Below are 21550 nucleotides of genomic sequence, written 5' to 3'. Positions count from 1 at the left end.
AGACTAATTTTTTTTAATGCACAAGTGGAAATATTGAATGTGCCCTTGTGACTTTCTGAGCTAGACTTTAGAGTTAGAATTTTTTAAAGAATGTCCTTTTGTCCCAGACCCCGGATTTGGTGCTACCGCCAACGACGTGATTCACGGATGAATGCAGTAGCGAACCCCTTCCTCGATCGTGCTATTATTTCAGTTGTGCAACTTTTGCTTTCCTAATTTCTACAAACGGTAATTGACCCACACAAATAGGGCATATTCTGCGCCCACGTATTGTCTCCAGCCTGCCGAAGGGTACGGACGCAGACTCTTGACATTTAAATGTGCCGACATAATTCCGCTGCTCCCTGGTTATTATGATATTATGATCAAACATTTTAATCCCCGGTAAAGAAATCATGGGCAACAGAGCATGTTATACTTCATCGTTACTGGTGACGTTGTGGGGCTTCTGCAGTTAAGGTCCGTCGTTCTCGTTTTGTAAAAGAGGATAGTAATATCTTTTCCGGTCGGATGTTTGTGCGTTCTAAGTTTCCTTTTTATATTTTTCATCTTAATCTTGCTATATTTTTAAAGTGCTGTAGGTTCATAACTCCATCTTTTGCCGAGTTGATAATATTGTGTTACTCATTGACATCTTTCAAAGTGCCGAAATTATGTTGTTTGAAGCGTCGAAATTATATTCTGTATTCCAAAGTTCTTAAATTATATCTTGTAAAATGCATAGATTATATTTTCCAAAGTGCCAATATTATGTTTTGCAAATTGCAGAAATTATGTCTTTGAATGTGCCGAAATCTATATAATTCAGAATGACGGAAGTAACATTTTTCAAAGTGCGGGAATAATACTTTCCATGTGGCAAAACACACTTTTGTATGTTCCGAAATATTTCCTAATGTACCGAAATTATATATATATATATTTTTTTCTTACCCAAACGATGTTTCTAGAGTTTGTCAAATCCTCGATTTTGTTTATATTTATTGGAAGACTGTGCAAGTATGCTCTTTTTCCTGGCATCACAATGACTGTCTTATTCTAGTTTCCATTATACTAATAATTCATTTTCTTCTCTTTTTCTTTTTAAAAGTTTCATTTATCTCACTGACATCCGCTGAAGACATGAAGGCATAGTATAAACAATCAGAAACAACACTATAACAAATGAAACACAACTTGCTTTAATGAAAGAGTGACTTCAGCCGAGGGGCTGTGGGTGTGAGTCCTTTCTCAAGTATAGGTGTTGTTGTAGTGTAGGCTTTCACGGCCGGAGTCTATAGATCTAGATTCATAGATATCTGCACACGAAACGTCTGGTATAAAACCAACCAATAGACCACGGCCTCTCAGCCCGGAAAATGAATCTAGATCTATAGGTGTTGTTGTTTAGTCAACTGTCCGAAGACAGGTCTGAACCTCACAAGTGATACCAACAAGACACTACTTATGAGGCAACTTGACCTGGAGGTATGGGACAGGGTGGGGATTCCTTCCTCCCCTCTATTGTGTAAATCACCGATTAGCTACATACCTATATATTTAGGAAAGGGAAGAAAGCAAAAGGAGTCGGGAAGAAAACAGGGGAATTTAAAGATAACGACATTAGAGGAAAAAAGACCCGTGACACGTAAAATTTGATATTAAAAGATGCAACTAAAATAAACTATAAAAATGGATTATATATTGTTGACATTAACCTTATAATAATTAAAATGATGATAATGATAATAATTTAATAATAATGTTGATGTGCAGTTAAGTGGGTGGATCGGATGGCTAAAAGGGGCGATGAGGAGGCCACTAATAAAAATAATAAAATGTACGTAGTGAGCATGCGTGTAATTGTTAGCAATTTGTCGTGTTTGTGTACTTGTGTTTGTGTTTTGAGTTCTGTTCATATTCTGGTTTGTTTATGATTTATTGGTTTTTATTTGTTCGTTTGTAATTACAGATCTAATCTTTGTTCAGAATACTTGATATTTAAAAAAAATCGTATAACATCAAATATATACGACTCATTACTACAGTTATGAGATCGTCTAAATCGCGTGGCATTTCGTTTAAGAAACTTCTCACGAGTCCAAACATAAGTTTTTTTTACATACTTTTTATATAGATAACTGTTTGAAAAAGATGAGCTTAAAAATTGAATTAAAAATATTGTGGATGGGACGGAATGGCTCTGAAGGGTGAAGAACGGGCTAATCAAGAAAATATTTTTAACATGTCTTTGAGATATTTGAGGTGAAAACAAAGAGCTTTAATCCGGAAATCAAAGTTCGCTCCTCATCCCTTCTGGGTCTCCGCTCGTGTACCTCTCTGTGGCGTGGAAATGGGTGAACTGCCGGTGCTTCACAGGTGTACACTCTCTGTTTAATATTTGTAGCTGGACACATTGCTATAGACCTACACACATTTCTACTTTCTATTGAAGGTGTAATTCTATAGATATTAATACGTCATATCGAATGTTGGGGAATTGAATTAATATGTCGAAGAACTGAATCAAATTCTTAGTGAAAAAAAAAGAAGATATTTCCAATAATGAAAAGAATTTCGAAATAGTTGTATCAAATAATTTATTATTTCGAAATAATCGCGTAGTATTTCAAATTTTCTTTTTAATCTTCCGAAATTCCGGATTAAGATTTCGCAGAGAAGAATTCTCTTGTATAATGATTTCCATGATCCTAGGTTAATAATTTGGAACTTCCTGAGTGATTATTTTGATAGCTGCCAGTTTATAAGGTATTTAAAATCGCCGAGAAGATGTTTCAAGTGCCGAAATATAAATATTGAAATTGCCGTATTGGTATCTTTGAATAGCCTATTCAGGAATCATATTTTTCATTGCCAAAATAATAGTTTTCATTGCCTCAGTGATAATTTAAGCGCTGCTGGAATGAAACATCCTATTGTCGGAGTGATATGTTTCGGTGTCGGAGTGTTATTTTTCTGGGGTCGGTGTTGATGTTACACCATGTTACTTATCTTTGAAATTGCGGATTTAAAAGTTATCAAAATATAGATCACTTCGGACCCTGCTACTGCTGCCGTCTACACCGATTCACTTCAAGAGCTGACCTAGAAAAAAATTTTGATTTGGTCCGAATTCTGTTCTACGAATACCGTGATGTCTTCAGCGTGGACCGAAGAAAATGATGAGCTAAGACATACTGTAAATGGATTGGCAGCTGCAACTGCATGAACAAGAGATAATTTGTCGTTTTCGACAGTTTTGTGATCATTGAAGTGATTTTGTTAACGACACTGCGTTATGTTCTGCGAAAAAAAAAGTAGTATTGCATCCCGTGCGTATCCCATTAGTATTATTATAATTACCAAAACGTCGTTTTGATGTATTTGATGATGCCGGATTCATTTTTCAAAGTCTCGTTGAAATATTTTTAGTGAGGGATGAGATATCTTGTTCTACGTTACTATTTTGAAGCGACCAGTTATGTATATCACAATTCGACTTCAATACTATTAAAAAATCTCGTGCTTTTAATTTACAAAGTGTCGGGTTCATGTTTTGAATTTGACATTTTAATATTGTTTTATTTTAATCGATGCTCGATTGATTTCCTTCAGTATAAGGTATACATTCGTGAAATGCCGGGTGAACAGTTCTCGAAATACAAAATTATATTTTTCAAAATTCACATTTTAATGATTTCACGTTTATATTCCTCAAAATGCCAGACTTATATAAGCTTATTCCATTCTGCAAAGTGACGTTTATTTCCATTACTAAATTAATATTATGCGATGTGGCCGGTTAATATTTTCGTTGTCAGTTGTTGCTATTTGTTAAACTGCCTGATACATATTTTTCATACCTTTTGGTTGATACATTTCAGAGTTCCAGGTTATATTTCAAAATTCCATGTTATATTGTTCGCAATTCGCAAGTCACATTTTTCAGAGCACCAGTATGACAGTTCTCAAAGTAACGGTTTGAAATTTTCAACCTACCAATTTCATATTTCGAAGTACCGCGTTCTTATGTTATTAATTGACGGATACAGGTTAAAAATATTTAATGTCACAATATTCTTAAGTGTGATGTCGTCATCTAATTCAGTATGTAACTGATAAATTTATGTGTTTTTCTTATCAAAACTGGAAAAGGAAGATTAGCACCACTTACATAGTTAACTTTTCCCACTATTTCATTAGGACCAGCAATAAATTTCGCAGTAATGTATTAACTTAGATGATATCACCCTTAACAGAATTGCAGCTTTCAATGTTTTTCCTCGTTAATCTTCAATTCCTTTCGGTATATTTCAAATAACCTGCTCGGTGTTTCTTTATGTGTGACTGATACCAGTGCTGTAGTGGTATTTTTCAAAACCAAAGAGAAGATTTTTTTTGAAGTGTCAAAGTGATATTTTTATGTACAGTTATGAGTTTGGGAGTGACGTAGTTGTATTTTTCATTGGCGTGTGATACATCTATTGGAGGCGTACTGAATTTCTTTTTTAAGTGCCGGTGTGAAATGTTTCACAGTGACTGACGCAAATTTTTCAACGTACGCGAGAAATATCATTGAATGTAGGACACATATTTTCCACAGTGACTGAGCTATGTTTATCACAGAACGTGAGAAATATCTTCCAGAGAAGGAATGACAAGTTCCAGATCGATACTTTATTGTGCTGGAGTGACATTTCACAGTGCAAGATTATGATTTTTCTGTACCGGAGTGCCTTTTGCTGTTCCATGTAGGCTTTTCAGGGCCAAAGTGATGGCTTTCAGTAAGCAGGCATATTTTTCAATGCAGAAGTGATATCTTTAGATGCTTAATTGATACACTTGTATCCATACAGGAAGACGTCCGACCGTGTATGATTAATTTTACCCAATTCTCCCATTCTTCTCGCAACTCCACCAAAAAAATATAGACTTAAGAAAAATGTTATCGTCTGTATTTAGGAAGGTACCGTGTGACACGAAATCTACTCGCTAAATGGGAGAAATATATTTCCACCTTGGTTTTTGGGATCGCTGCCTTCATCCTTCACGCTACTCTGATCATGATTAATTTCGCTGTCCTTGTCGTCGGCCATATATTGTCGTAATCGAGTCTTCGTCTTTGTCCTGGCGTTTACTGTCTTCGTAATTATTCTTATGGTAGCACTTGCTGTCGTCTTTATGGTCCTTATAGTCGTAGTTGTCTTTTCCGTGGTCCTTGTCTTCGTCGAGTTCCTAATAATTTTTAATATGGTGCTAAATTTGTCTTCTTTCCCATTTGGCGAAATAGTTTTATGTCGCACGGTATTAAATCTAGACTTCATTGCAAACGCAGTCCGATCGATGACAGAGTTACTCAATGTTTTGTGCATCAAGGGACAAGAAAACATATCATTTGATTTGACATATACTTATTCTAAAGTCTTTTCAAGAAGAAGTTAGCGATCGTGCGAGTTTCCCATCTAGGAACGTCTTCCTGCATGGCACGACTATATGTTTCTATATCGGAGTGATGTTTTGTGTGATGCTAATCTTTAAGTTCCGAAGAAATCTTTCAATGCCGGCATATCTATTTCAGACAAAGTGCCTGTGTTATTTTTGCAAATTTCCGCCTTCGTAAGTTTACTACACCGAAGTGATATTTTTCATAGTGCCGAATGTTTCGAAATCCCATGTGTTAGACGGAAATAAGAATAACCCCAACGCAGCAAATGTGTGTCGTAAAAGGCGACTAAAAAGTGTAACCAGGGCCTGGAGGTATATTTGGGACACCCGTGATCCCAAGACGATACAAATACTTGCAGACCATGTGTTACATCATACAATGCCTCGAGTGTAGGACTAAGAACCCGTTTAGAGTACTGCAAAATGAAGAAAGAAAAGAATTTCCCGGATTTTAAGCAGGACTGAATATTAAACCCATTAAGAAATAAGGCACTGAAATGATTTGTTCCATGAAACAAGAATGGATAACCAACGAATCCTAAACTCATAAAGGCTACATCACCAGAAAGAAAATAGGAAGACGAAGACTAGAGTGGAAGAACTGTATTGAGAAGCTGGCCAGGATAAAGTTGAAGAACTTTGCAGGAATGAAACACAATACCAAATGCAGGATGGAATTTCGAATGTGACTGAAAGAAACCAAGACTTGACGGCTAATGGAATGAAAAGTATGACATTGAAACTGCAGAATTGCTAATCATGAAACACCGAGTTGGTAATTTTGAAATTGCCGAGTTAGGAATTGGCAAAATCCCTTTTTAATACTCTGCCAGGTGAGGAATTGATACATTTGCAAAAGCGGAGTTGGGATATTCCGAAGTGCAAAATTCACATTTTCGATGAGTCTGCGTAATTTCCGAAGTTCTGATATATTTTTCGAACTGCCGAAGTGAAATACTTAAAGAATCTGAAAGGATATTTTTTGATAATACCGAATACATATTTCCAATAGTTCGGAACTGATATTTTTATAGTGTCAAATGAACATTTTAAGTGTTGAATTGTTATTCTTGACAGTACAGATTTGACACACGTGAAAGTGCTAAATTAATATTCCTTATAAACCTCTGAATTGCTATTCCCTGAGGTTCCCAAATTACTTTCTTGGCATTCCCTATTTGCCAATCATGTAGTCCCATATTGGTGGTCTTGTACTGTATTTTATTAATTTTCGTTTCGATGTTGAAGCAAGGCTGTATATTTGCATGATATTTTTTATATTGTTACAAGCGCTACATAAATATTTAGAAAATTTGCCGGTATTTATTTTACACTACCAGGTTCATGTCCCAATGTTCGTGTGTTTATTAATTTCATAAATGTGTTCTATTATTTTGTTCGAGCAGAATGGATTACTTACGATTTAGTGGAAATATATTACGAATATCCGGAATAATGTTATCCGATTCACCATATAATCGATTCTTTAAATTCAAGATTATTATTCCGAGGTGACGAATTGATATGTCGAAGTGCGGAATTAATAATTTAATGCCCATAGTTTATACCCTTAGGAAGCGTTTTAATGTTCTCAAAGTGGTATTAAAATTTGGACGAGAAGAATTAATGTTTCGGTGAATATAATTGCTCTTTTTCGATAAAAAGAATCAATAATTTCAAAGTCGAAAATATATTTGTTAATACCAAATTAATGTTTAGTAATCCCGAAGAAATATTTCAAATAAATGCCCATTAATATTTCGAAGTGCCTGTCGTATTGTATTTTTGTAGAGTTAAATTAATGTATTTTGTTGTAGGGTATATTTTCAAGACAGTGAATAATTTTTCGTAAATGTTCATTTGATATTTCTTCAAAATACAGTGTTAATATTTGTTTTAAGTGTAATGAAGATATTGTTCCAATAGTCGACTGAATATTTTTCCTTATCGAAGTATATGTACTGAATTTATAGGAGAGATAATTTTTATTGTTATGTGATATTTTTTTAAAGTGAGTGCCTTTGAATGAAGCTTCGTGATATGCTGCTGCTGAATTGATCTATGTAATGTGCGAGATTAACTCTTTTAACCGGCCGATGTGATCTATATCAGTGGCGCACTGATATAATTCAGTGCATAGGTGAAATTATTCGAAGTGTGCGAAAAATGTACATCAGACTATTCGCGACAAATTGAGCGCCGAATAATACTTTAGGAATTTCCCGAGTATTATTTCCATGGAAAATTTTCCATTTTTCAGTATGGAATGCGATTTCTCTGTGACGGAACGACATTCTTGTGTGACATAGTGTCATTCATATGTGCCGGTGTGTCAAGATTCTTTGACTGAGTGCTAATATCCAAGAGCGGAAGTGCCAATTTCCAAGAGAGGGAGCGCTATCCTTCAACAGAGCGATTACCTTCATTCAAGAGTCGAACTGCTGTCTTCCAGAGCTGGAGCCCTATGTTTTGCAGAGTAACATTTTATCAACAGAGGGAGTGCCAACTTTCAAGAGTCAGAACGCCGTCTTTCAAGAGAAGAACCGACATTACCAACAGACGAGTTGCATGTTTGAAGATACTGTGAGCCATGTTCCAACAGCCGGAGTTTCATCTTTGAAGATACGGGCTGCCATCTTTTAATAGCCAGAGTTTCATCTTTGAAGATACGGTGTGCCATCTTCCAACAGATGGAGTTTTATCTTTGAAGATACGGGGTGATATCTTACAACAGCTAGAGTTTCATCTTTGAAGATACGGGGTGATATCTTTCAACAGCCAGAGTTTCATCTTTGAAGATTTGCGGTGCCATCCTCCAAAAGATGGAGGACGGGGAGCTATCGTTCATTTGTTGAGTCGCCATATTTGAAGAGACAGAGCATCATCTTTCAAGAGAGGGAACGTCATCTTTCAACAGACGAAGTGCGATGTTTGAAGATGCGGGAGGCTATCGTGCAGCAGACGGATAATGCTGTCTTTCAAGAGAGTGCCAGTTTTGAAAGTGACTTTATGTTTAATGATCACGTGAAAATATTGGATGTGCCCTTTTGATTTTCTGTGCTAGAGTCTAGTTTTAGGACTTGTTAGGGATCTTCTTGTGATCCAGACCCCGATTTTGATACCCACGCGTCTGACGTCGGTAACGGGTGAATCCGGCACAGTAACTCATTTCTCGATCGCACTATTAATTCCCGCCAATTTGTTTTTCATACTTAGTTGTGCAATTTCGTTTTTCTAATTTCGGAAATTTGCAATTGACACGCATGGAATAGTACGTATTCTACTCATACTCCATCTCTTACCTTCTCACGGGTTGGGAAACAGAGTTTTTGCTTTGGAATGTGCCCAGCATCACCGCACTGTGTGTCTGTTGATTTTGATATGCACAAATATTTAGTCTCCGATAAATAAGACCAGCGGGAACTCTTGATTTATTGGCTTATTGATTGAAATCATTATAATGGAACGAGTCAAATTTAGGATAGGAAATTATATGTCAGAGGGAAGTAGAATTGGGAGAAAAATACAAGACTGCTATTTTCATCTACATTGTCCAACAGGATTTAGCGAAGGACTCTTTTCAGAACATGGGAGGGGTGATAGTACAAGGAAGAAGTAATAATTGCGTATATTTGTATGTACGTCAATGTCAATCGCAGGGCAGTAGAAATGTCAAAATGAGAAAGGGACATGGTGAATAGGTAGTGAAAGACTTAGGGTGGGTATTTGTCAAATCAAGGCGACGAAAAACCAGATTGATGTCATTGTATAAGGCAGCTAAAATAAAGAAGGTAAAGGCTCAAATTCTAATTGAGGAAGTTTAACAAGTGGAGAGCTTGAAATACTTGGTGTGATATGAAGAGAAACGCGTAGAAGCATTTCAAATGTGGAAATAGACAGGAATATAGCGTGTGAAATGAATAGACAGAATAACAAATGAAGCTGTGCTGGAAAGATCGGGTGAAGAAGGAATAATTGTGAAACTCACGAGGAAGAGAAAAAGGATTTTATTGGCTCACTGGCCAAGAAGACACTGCCTACTGAAGGATGCACATGAAGGAATGGTGAACGGTACGAAGTTCGGGACAGAAAAAGCTATCAGATGATAGACAATACTAACATATGTGGATCATATGCGGAGACGAAGAGGAAAATGGAAAAAGGACGATTGGAGAACAGTGGGTTTGCAGTGAAAGACCTGCCCTCTGGCAAAAGACTGTGAATCAGTAGTTAATGAATATAATGATTTAGGTCAGGGTGATGCGTGCAATGCCTCTCTCTCCGGCTTAGGCCTAAAGCTTGAGAGTGTGATTCCCTTCACAAGTAAGATTGTGTGCCTAGAATTTGTTGTTGTTTACTCAACTGTCTGACACTCACAAGTGATAACCAACAAGGCACTACTTATGAGGCAACTTGACCTGGAGGTATGGCACAGGGTGGGAATTCCTTTCCCTCTTCTATTGTGAAGGCGTACATCACTGATTAGCTACATGCCAATAAATTTAGGGAACAAAAGGAAAAAAATGAGACGGAAAGGAACAGGGGAATTTAAAACAAATGACACTTACGAAAAACGCCCCGTCACCGGTAATATTTGAAATTGAAAGATGAAATTAAAAAACTACAAGAATTGTATGATATACTGTTGACATTTACCTTATAATAATAAAAAATAATGATGATAATAATTTAACCATAATGTTGATGTGCAGTAAAGTGGGTGGATCGGATGGCTATAAGGGGCGATGAGGAGGCCACTAATAAAAGTAATAAAATGTACGTTGCCAAACACTGCACTGTACCACTTTAATGAGAAATAATGCTTTAAAATATCACCTGATTTTTTATGTTTACTCCAGCGTTTTCTAAATTTTGAGGATTATAACGCAGCAAACTCGTTAATTTTATTAATAACTTCGTTATTATTTTCTTTACTTTTTAAAGACATATTTGTAACTCTCCAACTTTAGTGTTTATGTATTGACTCCTAGGCCTGTATTGCATGAAATTTGCATTGTAATGTATGAAAGATGTGTTGTAGTGTTTTACACTGTTAGCATTTCTTATGCAAGTACTGATTTATATAATTAGTATTGTAAGGACTGTAGTGTCTGATATCATTTTCTGTACACACTTTAATATAAAACTAGTCGCTTCACACACAGTTTTCTCTTGCATTGCACCGTGTACGGTCTGCGATTAATTAAGTTATGATGATATTAATAATAATAATAATAATAATAGTAATAACAGTAATATTTATACTAATATTGATGATAATAGTAATAGCACTTAGAAAATATTTAATACAATCGCTTTCATTTGTTAAAATAAACTACGTTGTAATAATTTCCTAGTTTATTTTTAGCTTAATGTTAATCGTCATCAAAACTACAACTTGTTTATATTAAACTTCAAACTGAATATATTAACTGTATTGCTACGTGTTATAAAATGTGATTAAAATCAACAGTAACGATAATCATAATCATAATAAAAATTCTTGCAACACAATTACAAGACAGCTTTATTGGAACCATGGGTAAAACTTGAGAGCAAATTGCTTGATAGATTCGGATCTTGTTATTTCCTGACTGTGCTGTAGAAATGTTGTAATCGCCATCTAAGACGCTTCAGCACACCCTGCTTATGAGTACTTCTTTTACACGGAATTAAGTTTATTTTAATAGGCTTTTCATAGGTCAGAGAAAATCGTCGGACATATTTTCAGTTTTAAACTCGTGAACCTTGCAAACGATTTCTATAACTTATAAACCAAGCTACATAATGTATTTATGTCGTTAAATGTATTTTATTAAAAAACGGTAAAGAAATAAAGCGCATCAACATCAACAGTTATGTGACTATAATACCGCGCGGATAATTTCGTAAATGTGATTCACTCAATAGCCTTGCAGACAGAATGTCTTCAAATTATGAGGTTCGAGGTTGCATCCTCCGATATTTGAAACATTGCGACTCAGAAGTGTGTTCTGACAGTGCATTTATATTGTTTTGATATGAATATAGACTCGAAGAAGAAGAAGAAGAAGAAGAAGAAGAAGAAGAAGAAGAAGAAGAAGAAGAAGACCTTAGTTATCGGACGAAGAAAGAAAAGGTACAGGTGCGAATTCGAAATGAGGCAGTGGAACAAGTGGACAGCTTCAAATACTTGCGGTGTACCATAAGCAAAACGTGAGCTGTTGCCTGGAAGTCAAAAGAGGATAGCAATGGCAAAGGAAGCTTTTATTAGAAAAGTGAAAATTTTGTGCGGACCTCTGGGAAAAAAAACCTAATTCAGAGACTAGCGAAGTTCTTTGTGTGTAATGTGGGGAGGAATATGGACATTACGACGATGGGAAGAGGAACGACTGGAAACACTTTATATATGGATATGGAGACGAATGGAGCGTTAGGTTTAATTTAAAACAATTAATTTCTGTAGCACTATGTGAAGTTATCTTTTTTTTTTAAATATCCCTTCACACCTGTGGCTACGGATGTAGCTGGTTATTTTTCCTTTATTTCCGTAATGAACATCTCTTGCCGTGAGTTGAACACATCAATAATCTACCAAAAGTATGGAAGGTAAGTAACCCTCGAAAAATACACTTTACCGTAACCTAACTTAATTTTGATTGAGATTTTGTTCTGTGTAAGGGCAATGATGAACTATAATATTGAAGTATCTGAGCCCTTACTAGTTAGCTAGTTTTCAATTTAGTTTCTTTTGTTAAATGATTAAATGAGGACTAATAATTTTTTCTTCAGTACACAGATTTCCAGTTGAACATGTCTTAACGGCAGTGGGTGCTCCTCCTCTTGTCATAAATACATTAATGATGGTGGGATTGGAAAATGGTGCAGATGAGGAAAGAAGAACATTCCAGCTCCATGTGTGTTGTGGCGAAAAGGATTTTCAGTGTGGACAGTGCGTATTCAAGCACTTCTACAAAATGCATAAAGTGAAAAACTCAAGACAAATAGAGAAGCTGAAACTATGAATGTTCACAAAATTTATGCTGGACGTATAGAAGAGAAAATAATAGGCCAGAAAATATGAAGAGGCTGTTGTGAAGAAAGAAGCTGAAGAATTCTGAAAGGAGGAAGAAAAAACATAAATGGACTGGAATCAGCTGACTTCACCGGGTTTTGAGGATTCACTGTATCAATCAAACGTTTAAACATTTACTTATATGCGTTTTAATGATAAGAATACTAGAAATTGCTTATTATCTCTTGTTAACTGAATGTTATGTACGATTATAATAAATACTTAATTATTGCTTTAGAGATTCATAATTACGTTGATACGTTGCCTTCTGTATTGTGTTTTCTGTATCGTTGCTTCGTTTGTGTTTTTAGAAGTGTTTAGTGGTGCTGATTGTTTTGGAAGTGAGAGCATTGTATGTCCCAATTCTTTTAGTGTTTCATACGTGTTAAATCTAGTGAGCATGTGTGTAAGCGTTGGCAATTTATCGTGTTTGTGTACTTGTGTTTGTGTTTTGAGTAATGTTCATATTCTGGTTTAGTTTATGTTTTATTGTTTTTAATTGTGGCTTTGTAATTTCAGATATAGTGTTTGTTCAGAATACTTGATATTTAAAAAAAAAAGTCTTATCTATTTGATAATGCCGGATTCATTTTTCAAAGTCTCGTTGAAATATTTTTAGGGAGGAATGAGATATCTAGTTCTACGTTAGTATTTTGAAATGACCAGTTATGTATATCGCAGTTCGACTTCTATATTTTTAAAACATCTCTTGCTCTTATATTTCGAAGTGCCTGGTTCGTGTTTTGAATTTGGCATTTTAATATTGTTTTATTTTAATTGGTCCCCGATTCATTTTCTTTACTATTAGGTATTCATTCGTGAAGTTCGATGTTTGTGTTTTTCTAAGTGCCGGGTGAAGACTTGTCGAAATATAAAATTACATTTTTCAAAATTCACATTTTAATGATTTCACGTTTATATTCCTCAAAGTGCCAGAGTTACATTTTCCAGTCTGCAAGGTTACGTTTATTTCGATTACTGAATTAATATTTTTGGATGTGCCCGATTAAAATTTTCGTCGTGAGTTGTTGCTATTTTTTAAACTACTGGATAGATATTTTTGATACTTTTGGGTAGATACATTTCAGATTTCCAGGTTATATTTGAAAATTTCATGTTATATTGTTCACAGTTCGCAAGTCACCTTTTTCAGAGCACCAATATGGCCTTTCTCAAATTGCCGGTTTCAAATTTTCAATCTACCAATTTCATATTTCGAAGTGCCGCGTTCATTTAATTGACGGATACAAGTATAAAATATTTAGTCACAATATTCTTAACTGTGATGTCATCTAATACAGTATGTTACTGATAAATTTATGTGTTTTTCTTATCAAAACTAGAAAAGAAGGATTATCACCAATTATATAGTCATCTTTTTCCACCCTTCCATTACGAGCGGCAATAAATTTCGCAGTAATGTATTAAATTAGAAGATATCAACCTCAAGAGAATTGCAAATTTCAATGTTTTTCCTCGGTAATCTTCAATTCCTTTCGGTATATTTCAAATATCCTGCTCGGTGTTTCTTTACGTGTGTCTGATATCAGTGCTGTAGTGGTATTTTTCAAAACGAAAGAGAGGTTTTTTTTTTTTTTGAAGTGTCAGAGTGATGTTTTGAGGTACAGTTATGGGTTTGGGAGTGACGTAGTCATATTTTTGATTGCCGGTGTGGTACTTCTAGTAGAGGCGTACTGAATTTCTTTGAAGTGCCGGAGTGAAATGTTTCACGTGACTGACGCAAATATTTCAAAGTACACGAGAAATATGTTTGAACGCAGGACCCATATTTTCCACAGTGGCTGAGCTAAGTTTTTCACAGAACGTGAGAAATATCTTCCAGTGAAGGAGTGACAAGTTTTAGATCCAGATCGATATTTTATTGTGCCGGAGTGCCAATTCACAGTGCAAGATTATGATTTTTCTGTACCGGAGTGCTATCTGCTGTTCCATGTAGCCTTTTTCATTTCCAAAGTGATGGCTTTCAATAAGCAGGCATATTCTTCAATGCAGAAGTGATATCTTTAGATGCTTAATTGATACACTTGTATCCATGCAGAAAGACGTCTGGCCATTTGTGATTAATTTTACCCAACTCCCCCATTCTTCTCGCAACTCTAGCAAAAAAATATGCACTTAAGAAAAATGTTATCATCTGTATTTAGTAGTGCAGGTCTCCATTTTAAGTGCATAATTTTTGTGTACATATTTATGGAAGTGTGGAAGGTACCGTGGGACACGAAATCTACTCGCCAAATGGGAGAAAAATATTTCCAGCTTGGTTCTTGGAATCGCTGTCTTCATCCTTAACGCTATTCTGATCATGATCAACGTCGTGGTCCATGTCGTTCTCCATATCTAGTCGTTATCGAGTCTTTGCCTTTCTCCTGGTGTTTACTGCCTTCGTCATTATTCTTATGGTAGCGCTTGCTGACTTCGTCATGGTCCTTATTGTGGTAGTTGTCTTTCCCGTGTTCCTTGTCTTCGTCGCGTTCCTTATTGTCTTTCATTTGATGCAGCATTTGTCTTCCGAAATTGTCTTCTTTCCCATTTGGCAAAATATTTTTATGTCGCACGGTATTAAATCTAGACTTCATTGCAAACGCAGTCCGACCGATGGCAGAGTTACTCAATACTTCGTGCATCAAGGGAAAAGAAAACATATCATTTGAGGTGACATGTACATATGCTAAAGTCTTTTCCAAAAGAAGTTAGCGATCGTGCAAGTTTCCCATCTAGGAACGTCTTCCTGCATGGCACGGACCGTATGTTTCTATACCGGAGTATTCTTTTAGTGTGATACTAATCTTTAAGTTCCGAACATATCTTTCAGTGCCGGCATATAAATTTCAGTCGAAGTGCCTGTGTTGTTTTTGAAATTTCCACGTTCGTAGTTTTATTATACCGAAGTGATATTTTTCATAGTGCCGAATGTTTGAAATCCCGTGTGAGGAGGGGAATAAGAATAATCCCAACACAGGACAATGCCATATGTGTCGTAATAGGCGACTAAAAAGGGTAAGCAGAGCCTGGAGTTATAATTGGGACACCCGTGATCCCAAGACGAAATAAATACTTGGAGGCCATGTGTTCCATCATACAATGCCTCCAGTACAGGACTAAGAACCCACTTGGAGTACTACAAAGTGAATAAAGAAGAGAATTTCCCGTATTTTAAGCAGAACTGAATATTATACCCATTAGCAAAGAAGGCACTGAAATGGTTTGTTCCATGTAACAAGAATGGATAACCAACGAATCCTAAACACATAAAGGCTGCATGACGAGAAAGAAAGTAGGAAGAGAAAGAGTAGAAACTGGCCAGGAGAAATGTGAAGAACTTTGCAGGAAGTGAAACAATACCAAATTGCAGGATGGAATTTCGAATGTGACTGAAAGAAACCAAGACTTGACGGCTAATGTAATGAAAATTATCACATTGAAAATGCTGAATTAGTATTCATGAAACATCGAGTTGATAATTTTGAAATTGCCGAGTTAGGAATAGGCAAAATCCCTTTTTGATACTTTGCCAGGCGGGGATTGATACCTTTGCAAAAGCGGAGTTGGGATATTGCGAAGTGGAGATTTCACATTTTCGAAGAGTCTGCGTAATTTTCGAAGTTATCACATAATTTTCGAAGTGCAGAATTAAAATACTTCAAAATGTTGAAGCGATATTTTTCACAATACTGAATACATATATTTCCAACAGTACGGAATTGATATTTGCGTAGTGTCTATGAACATTTTGAGTCTTGAATTGTTATTCTTCACAGTACCGAATTTACATACGCCAAAGTGATATTCCTTAAACCTCTGAATTGATATTCCCTGATGTTCCCAAATTACTTTCTTGACATTCCCTATTTGACTTTCTTGTGGTCCCATATTGGTGTTCTTGCACTGTATTTTAGTAATTTTGATTTCGATGTTGTAGCAAGGCTATAGATTTGCATGATATGTTTTAAGTTGTTACAAGCGCTACATAAATATTTAGAAAATATTTCGATATTTATTTTAAAATACCAGGTTGTGTCCGTCTGTTTATCAATTTACTAACTAGGGTTCTATTATTTTGTTCGAGCTGAATGGTTTACTTACGATTTAGTGGAAATATGTTGCGAATATCCGGAATAATGTTATCCGATTCACCATATAATCGATTCTCTAAATTCAAGATTATTATTCTGAGGTGATGAATTGATATGGCGAAGTTCTGAATTAATATTTTAATGCCCATAGTTGATACCCTGAGGAAGCGTTTTAATGTGCTCAAAATGGTATTAATATTTGGACGAGAAGAATTAATGTTTCGGTGAATATAATTGCTCTTTTTGGATAAAAATCATCAATAATTTCAAAGTCAAAAATATATTTGTTAATACCAAATTAATGTTTAGAAATTCCGAAGAAATATTTCAAATAATTGCCCATTAATATTTCGAAGTGCCTGTCGTATTGTATTTTTGTAGAGTTAAATTAATGAATTGTGTTGTAGGGTATATGTATCAAGACGTCAATAATTTTTCGTAAATGTTCGTTTAATATGTCTTCAAAATACAGTGTTAATATATTTTTAAGTTTAATGAAAACTTTGTTCCAATTGTCGACCGAATACTTTTCATTGTCGAAGTATATGTAGTGAATTTACAGGAGAGATAATTTTTATTGTTATGTGATATTTTTTAAAGTGAGTGCCTGTGAATGAAGCTTCGTGATATGCTGCTGCTGAATTGATCTATGTAATGTGCGAGATTAACTATTTGAACCGGCCAATGTGACCTATATCAGTGGCGCACTGATATAATTCAGTGCATAGGTGAAATTATTCGAAGTGTGCGAAAAATGTATATCAGATTGTTAGCGACAATTTGAGTGCCGAATTAATACTTTAGGAATTTTCCGAGTATTATTTCCATGGAAAATTTTCCATTTTTCAGTATGGAATGCGATTTCTCTGTGACAGAACGACATTCTTGTGTGACATAGTGTCATTCATACCTGCCGGTGTGTCAAGATTCTTTGACTGAGTGCTAATATCCTATGTGACGGGGGGTGGGCTTTTAAAAGATAGAGCGTCGACTTTCAAGATTTGGAGCGTCGGCTTTCCAGAGATGCATCGTCGACATTCAAGAGATAGAGTGTCAACTTTCAAGAGATGGAGCGTCGTCTTTGAAGAAGATGGAGCGTCGGTTTTGAAGAAGATGGAGCGTCGGCTTTCAAGAGATGAAACGTCGACCTTCACGAAATGGAGCGTCGGCTTTGAAGAAGATGGAGCGTCGGCTTTCAAGAGATGGAGTGTCGTCTTTAAGAGATGGAGCGTCGACTCTCAAGAAATGGAGCGTCGGCTTTGAAGAAGATGGAACGTCGGCTTTGAAGAAGATGGAGCGTCGGCTTTCAAGAGATGGAGCGTCGACTTTCAAGAGATGGGGCGTCGACTTACAAAGAAATGGAGCGTCGACTTTCAAGAGATGGAGCGTCGACTTTCAAGAGATGGAGCGTCGACTTTCAAGAGATGGGGCGTCGACTTACAAAGAAATGGAGCGTCGACTTTCAAGAGATGGAGCGTCGACTTTCAAGAGATGGAACGTCGACTTTCAAGAGATGGAGCGTCGACTTTCAAGAAATGGAGCGTCGGCTTTGAAGAAGATGGAGCGTCGACTTTGAAGAAGATGGAGCGTCGGCTTTGAAGATATGGATCGTCGGCTTTGAAGAAGATGGAGCGTTGGCATTCAAGAGACGGAGCGTCGACTTTCAAGAGATGGAGCGTCGAATTTCAAGAACTGGAGCGTCAGCTTTGAAGAAGATGGAGCGTCGGCTTTGAAGAAGATGGAGCGTCGGCTTTGAAGAAGATGGAGCGTCGGCTTTCAAGAGATGGAGCGTCGAATTTCAAGAGATGGGGCGTCGACTTACAAAGGAATGGAGCGTCGACTTTCAAGAGATGGAGCGTCGACTTTCAAGAGATGGAGCGTAGACTTTCAAGAGATGGAGCGTCGACTTTCAAGAGATGGGGCGTCGACTTACAAAGAAATGGAGCGTCGACTTTCAAGAGATGGAGCGTCGACTTTCAAGGGATGGAACGTCGACTTTCAAGAGATGGAGCGTCGACTTTCAAGACATGGAGCGTCGAATTTCAAGAGATGGAGCGTCGACTTTCAAGAGATGGAGCGTCGACTTTCAAGGGATGGTGCGTCGACTTTCAAGAGATGGAGCGTCGACTTTCAAGAAATGGAGCGTCGGCTTTGAAGAAGATGGAGCGTCGACTTTGAAGAAGATGGAGCGTCGGCTTTGAAGAAACGGAGCGTCGGCTTTGAAGAAGGTGGAAAGTTGGCATTCAAGAGATGGAGCGTCGAATTTCAAGAAATGGAGCGTCAGCTTTGAAGAAGATGGAGCGTCGGCTTGAAGAAGATGGAGCGTCGGCTTTGAAGAAATGGAGCGTCGGCTTTGAAGAAGATGGAGCGTCGACTTTCAAGAAATGGAGCGTAGGCTTTGAAGAAGATGGAGCGTCGGCTTTGAAGAATATGGAACGTCGGATTTCAAGAGATGGAGCGTCGGCTTTGAAGAAGATGGAGCGTCGACTTTCAAGAGATGGAGCGTCGCCTTTGAAGAAGATGGAGCGTCGACTTTCAAGAAGATGGAGCGTCGGCTTTGAAGTAGATGGAGCGTCGGCTTTCAAGAGATGGAGCGTCGGCTTTGAAGAAGATGGAGCGTGGACTTTCAAGAAGATGGATCGTCGGTTTTGAAGAAGATGGAGCGTCGGCTTTGAAGAAAATGGAGCGTCAGCTTTGAAGAGACGAAAGAAACATAGGCAACAGAGAATGTTTTACTTCCTCGTTACTGGTGGCGGTGTGGGGCTTCTGCAGTTAATGTCCGTCGTTTTGGTTTTATCAAAGAGGATAGTAATTTATTTTCCGGTCGGTGGTTTGTGCGTTTTAAGTTTCCTTTTTATATTTTTCTTCTTAATCTTGCTGTAGATTCCTAATCTCCATTTTTTTGCCAAGTTGATATTATTGTGTTACTCATTGACATCTGTCATGGTATCAGTGCAGTAAGTGAAGTGGAGTAACATGATTGTTGGGAGTGATTATTGTTCGGTGCCTTCTAATTTTGAAGATATGTAGCTTTGTAGTACGCCTATTTGTCTTACGGACCTGATTCCAAATTGCGTAAATTACATTTTTCAAAATGCCAATCTTATGTTTTCCAAACTGCAGAAATTATGTGTTTGAATTGCCAAAATCGATATATTTCAGAATGACGAAGTAACATTTTTCAAATTGCGGAAATAATACTTTCCATGTGGCAAAAGACAAAAGTTCCGAAATATTTCCTAATGTACCGAAATCATACTCCTTTTTTGCCCAAACGATATTTCTATAGTTGGTCAAATCCTCGATTATGTTTACATTTGTTGCAAGACTGTGCAAATGTTCTCTTTTTTGTGGCATCACAATGGCTGTCTTAGTCTAGTTTCCATTATACTAATAATTTTTATTGCGTTTTTTCTTTTTAAAATTTTAATTTATATCAGTGTCATCCACTGAAGACATGATGGCATAGTATAAACAATCACGGCGAATACTACAACAAATTAAACACAACTTGCTTTAATGAATGAGTGCCTGTAATGTTATCAACAGCTGAAACAGTGAGTGTACCTTATACTGGTTAAACACACACGTGTAGGTTGAGAAAGCCTGCTTGTCAATAGCTAAGTACAGGGAACGCACTCCATAGCGGTGAAACATGGTTTCGTTGCGAAACCACAAGTCCACCTTAAGGCCGTCACTTAGACATGAACGCGTTGTCCTCACAAGCATTGTGTACATCATTCTACAATGTTTTAACGTAAAATGATCCGTGAACGCTGCGGCTTTAATTTTTTTTTCACATAAAATGAAACTGACGAAATGAGGTGGGAATTTAGCGTTTTTGCATTGAAAATTTAGAGCAAAAAACACGATCGTGCAAGAAAAATTTTACGAGAAATTGCACAACATTAAGAGAGTCGGCGATCTTTCCATGGCATTATTATTTTTTTTCCTTTGAGTATCCAATACTGACTAATATATTCAGTAAGTTATATTTCCTAATATATTCAGTGTATACCCAATATTTTAAATTTTAAAATATTTAAATTGTATTTCCTGACGGGCTAATCAAGAACCGTTTCTAAGATATTAATGATTTTGTGGAACCTTCCGTTGATAGTGCATTTTATTTAATTAACTTATTTATTAGTTATATACTTATTTATTTATTTATTTATTTATTTATTTATTTATTTACTTTTTCATTTATCTACGATCCAGTGACTGTTTTAATCAGTAAATCGATTTTTGAAGAATCATTTAAATAGTCATTTAAAATAATGTTTTAATTTATTGTAATAACGTTTTCAAAATTACATCATTTTGAAGACCTATCATATAATATGTTTTGCATTCTCTACACGTACCTTGAGTAACAAACATTTGAGCTAACTACTTAACAATTTCAATGGTCTCTGTATGTTAAGGTTTTTTCATTTTATTTTGCGGTGTTACAGCATCCCATGAAATATAACAATGCATGTCAACATTGATATAGAATTGTGATTGTTAAAATTATATAAAATACTCATCTCAAAATTAAGATTAAAATAGATTGCTGTTATATTTTTCCACTTATTGGATTTCTCACTGTCTACATGTTATCTCATTTTTACATGTTGTGTAACATTTTATTCCCTGATAGAGGTACTGGTTTATATGTAGGCCTATATCTATTATCAGGCAGTACATCTCACTTGACGATATGTGTCAGAAAAATAAAAATTGTATGCATCTGAAGTCTGATTATGGAATAGGTAGCTAGTCGGCGATTTACGCAAAGTAGGAGGTAAGGAACTAGCCACCCTACCACATTATATTCTGGCCTAGTTGCCTCATAAGTGCTTCGTTATTTCTATCAGTTGTGACGTTCAGGTCAGCCTTCGGACAGTCGATTAAACAACATGTAATATTTAGACAATGTTATTTTTATTGTAATGTAATTGATTGCAATTATATTATTATAAAACTGTAAAGA

The sequence above is a fragment of the Periplaneta americana genome, chromosome 16 (genome assembly GCF_040183065.1).
Source record: "Periplaneta americana isolate PAMFEO1 chromosome 16, P.americana_PAMFEO1_priV1, whole genome shotgun sequence".
NCBI classification, from domain to species: domain Eukaryota; kingdom Metazoa; phylum Arthropoda; class Insecta; order Blattodea; family Blattidae; genus Periplaneta; species Periplaneta americana.
Note: the sequence above shows the minus strand (reverse complement) of the source record.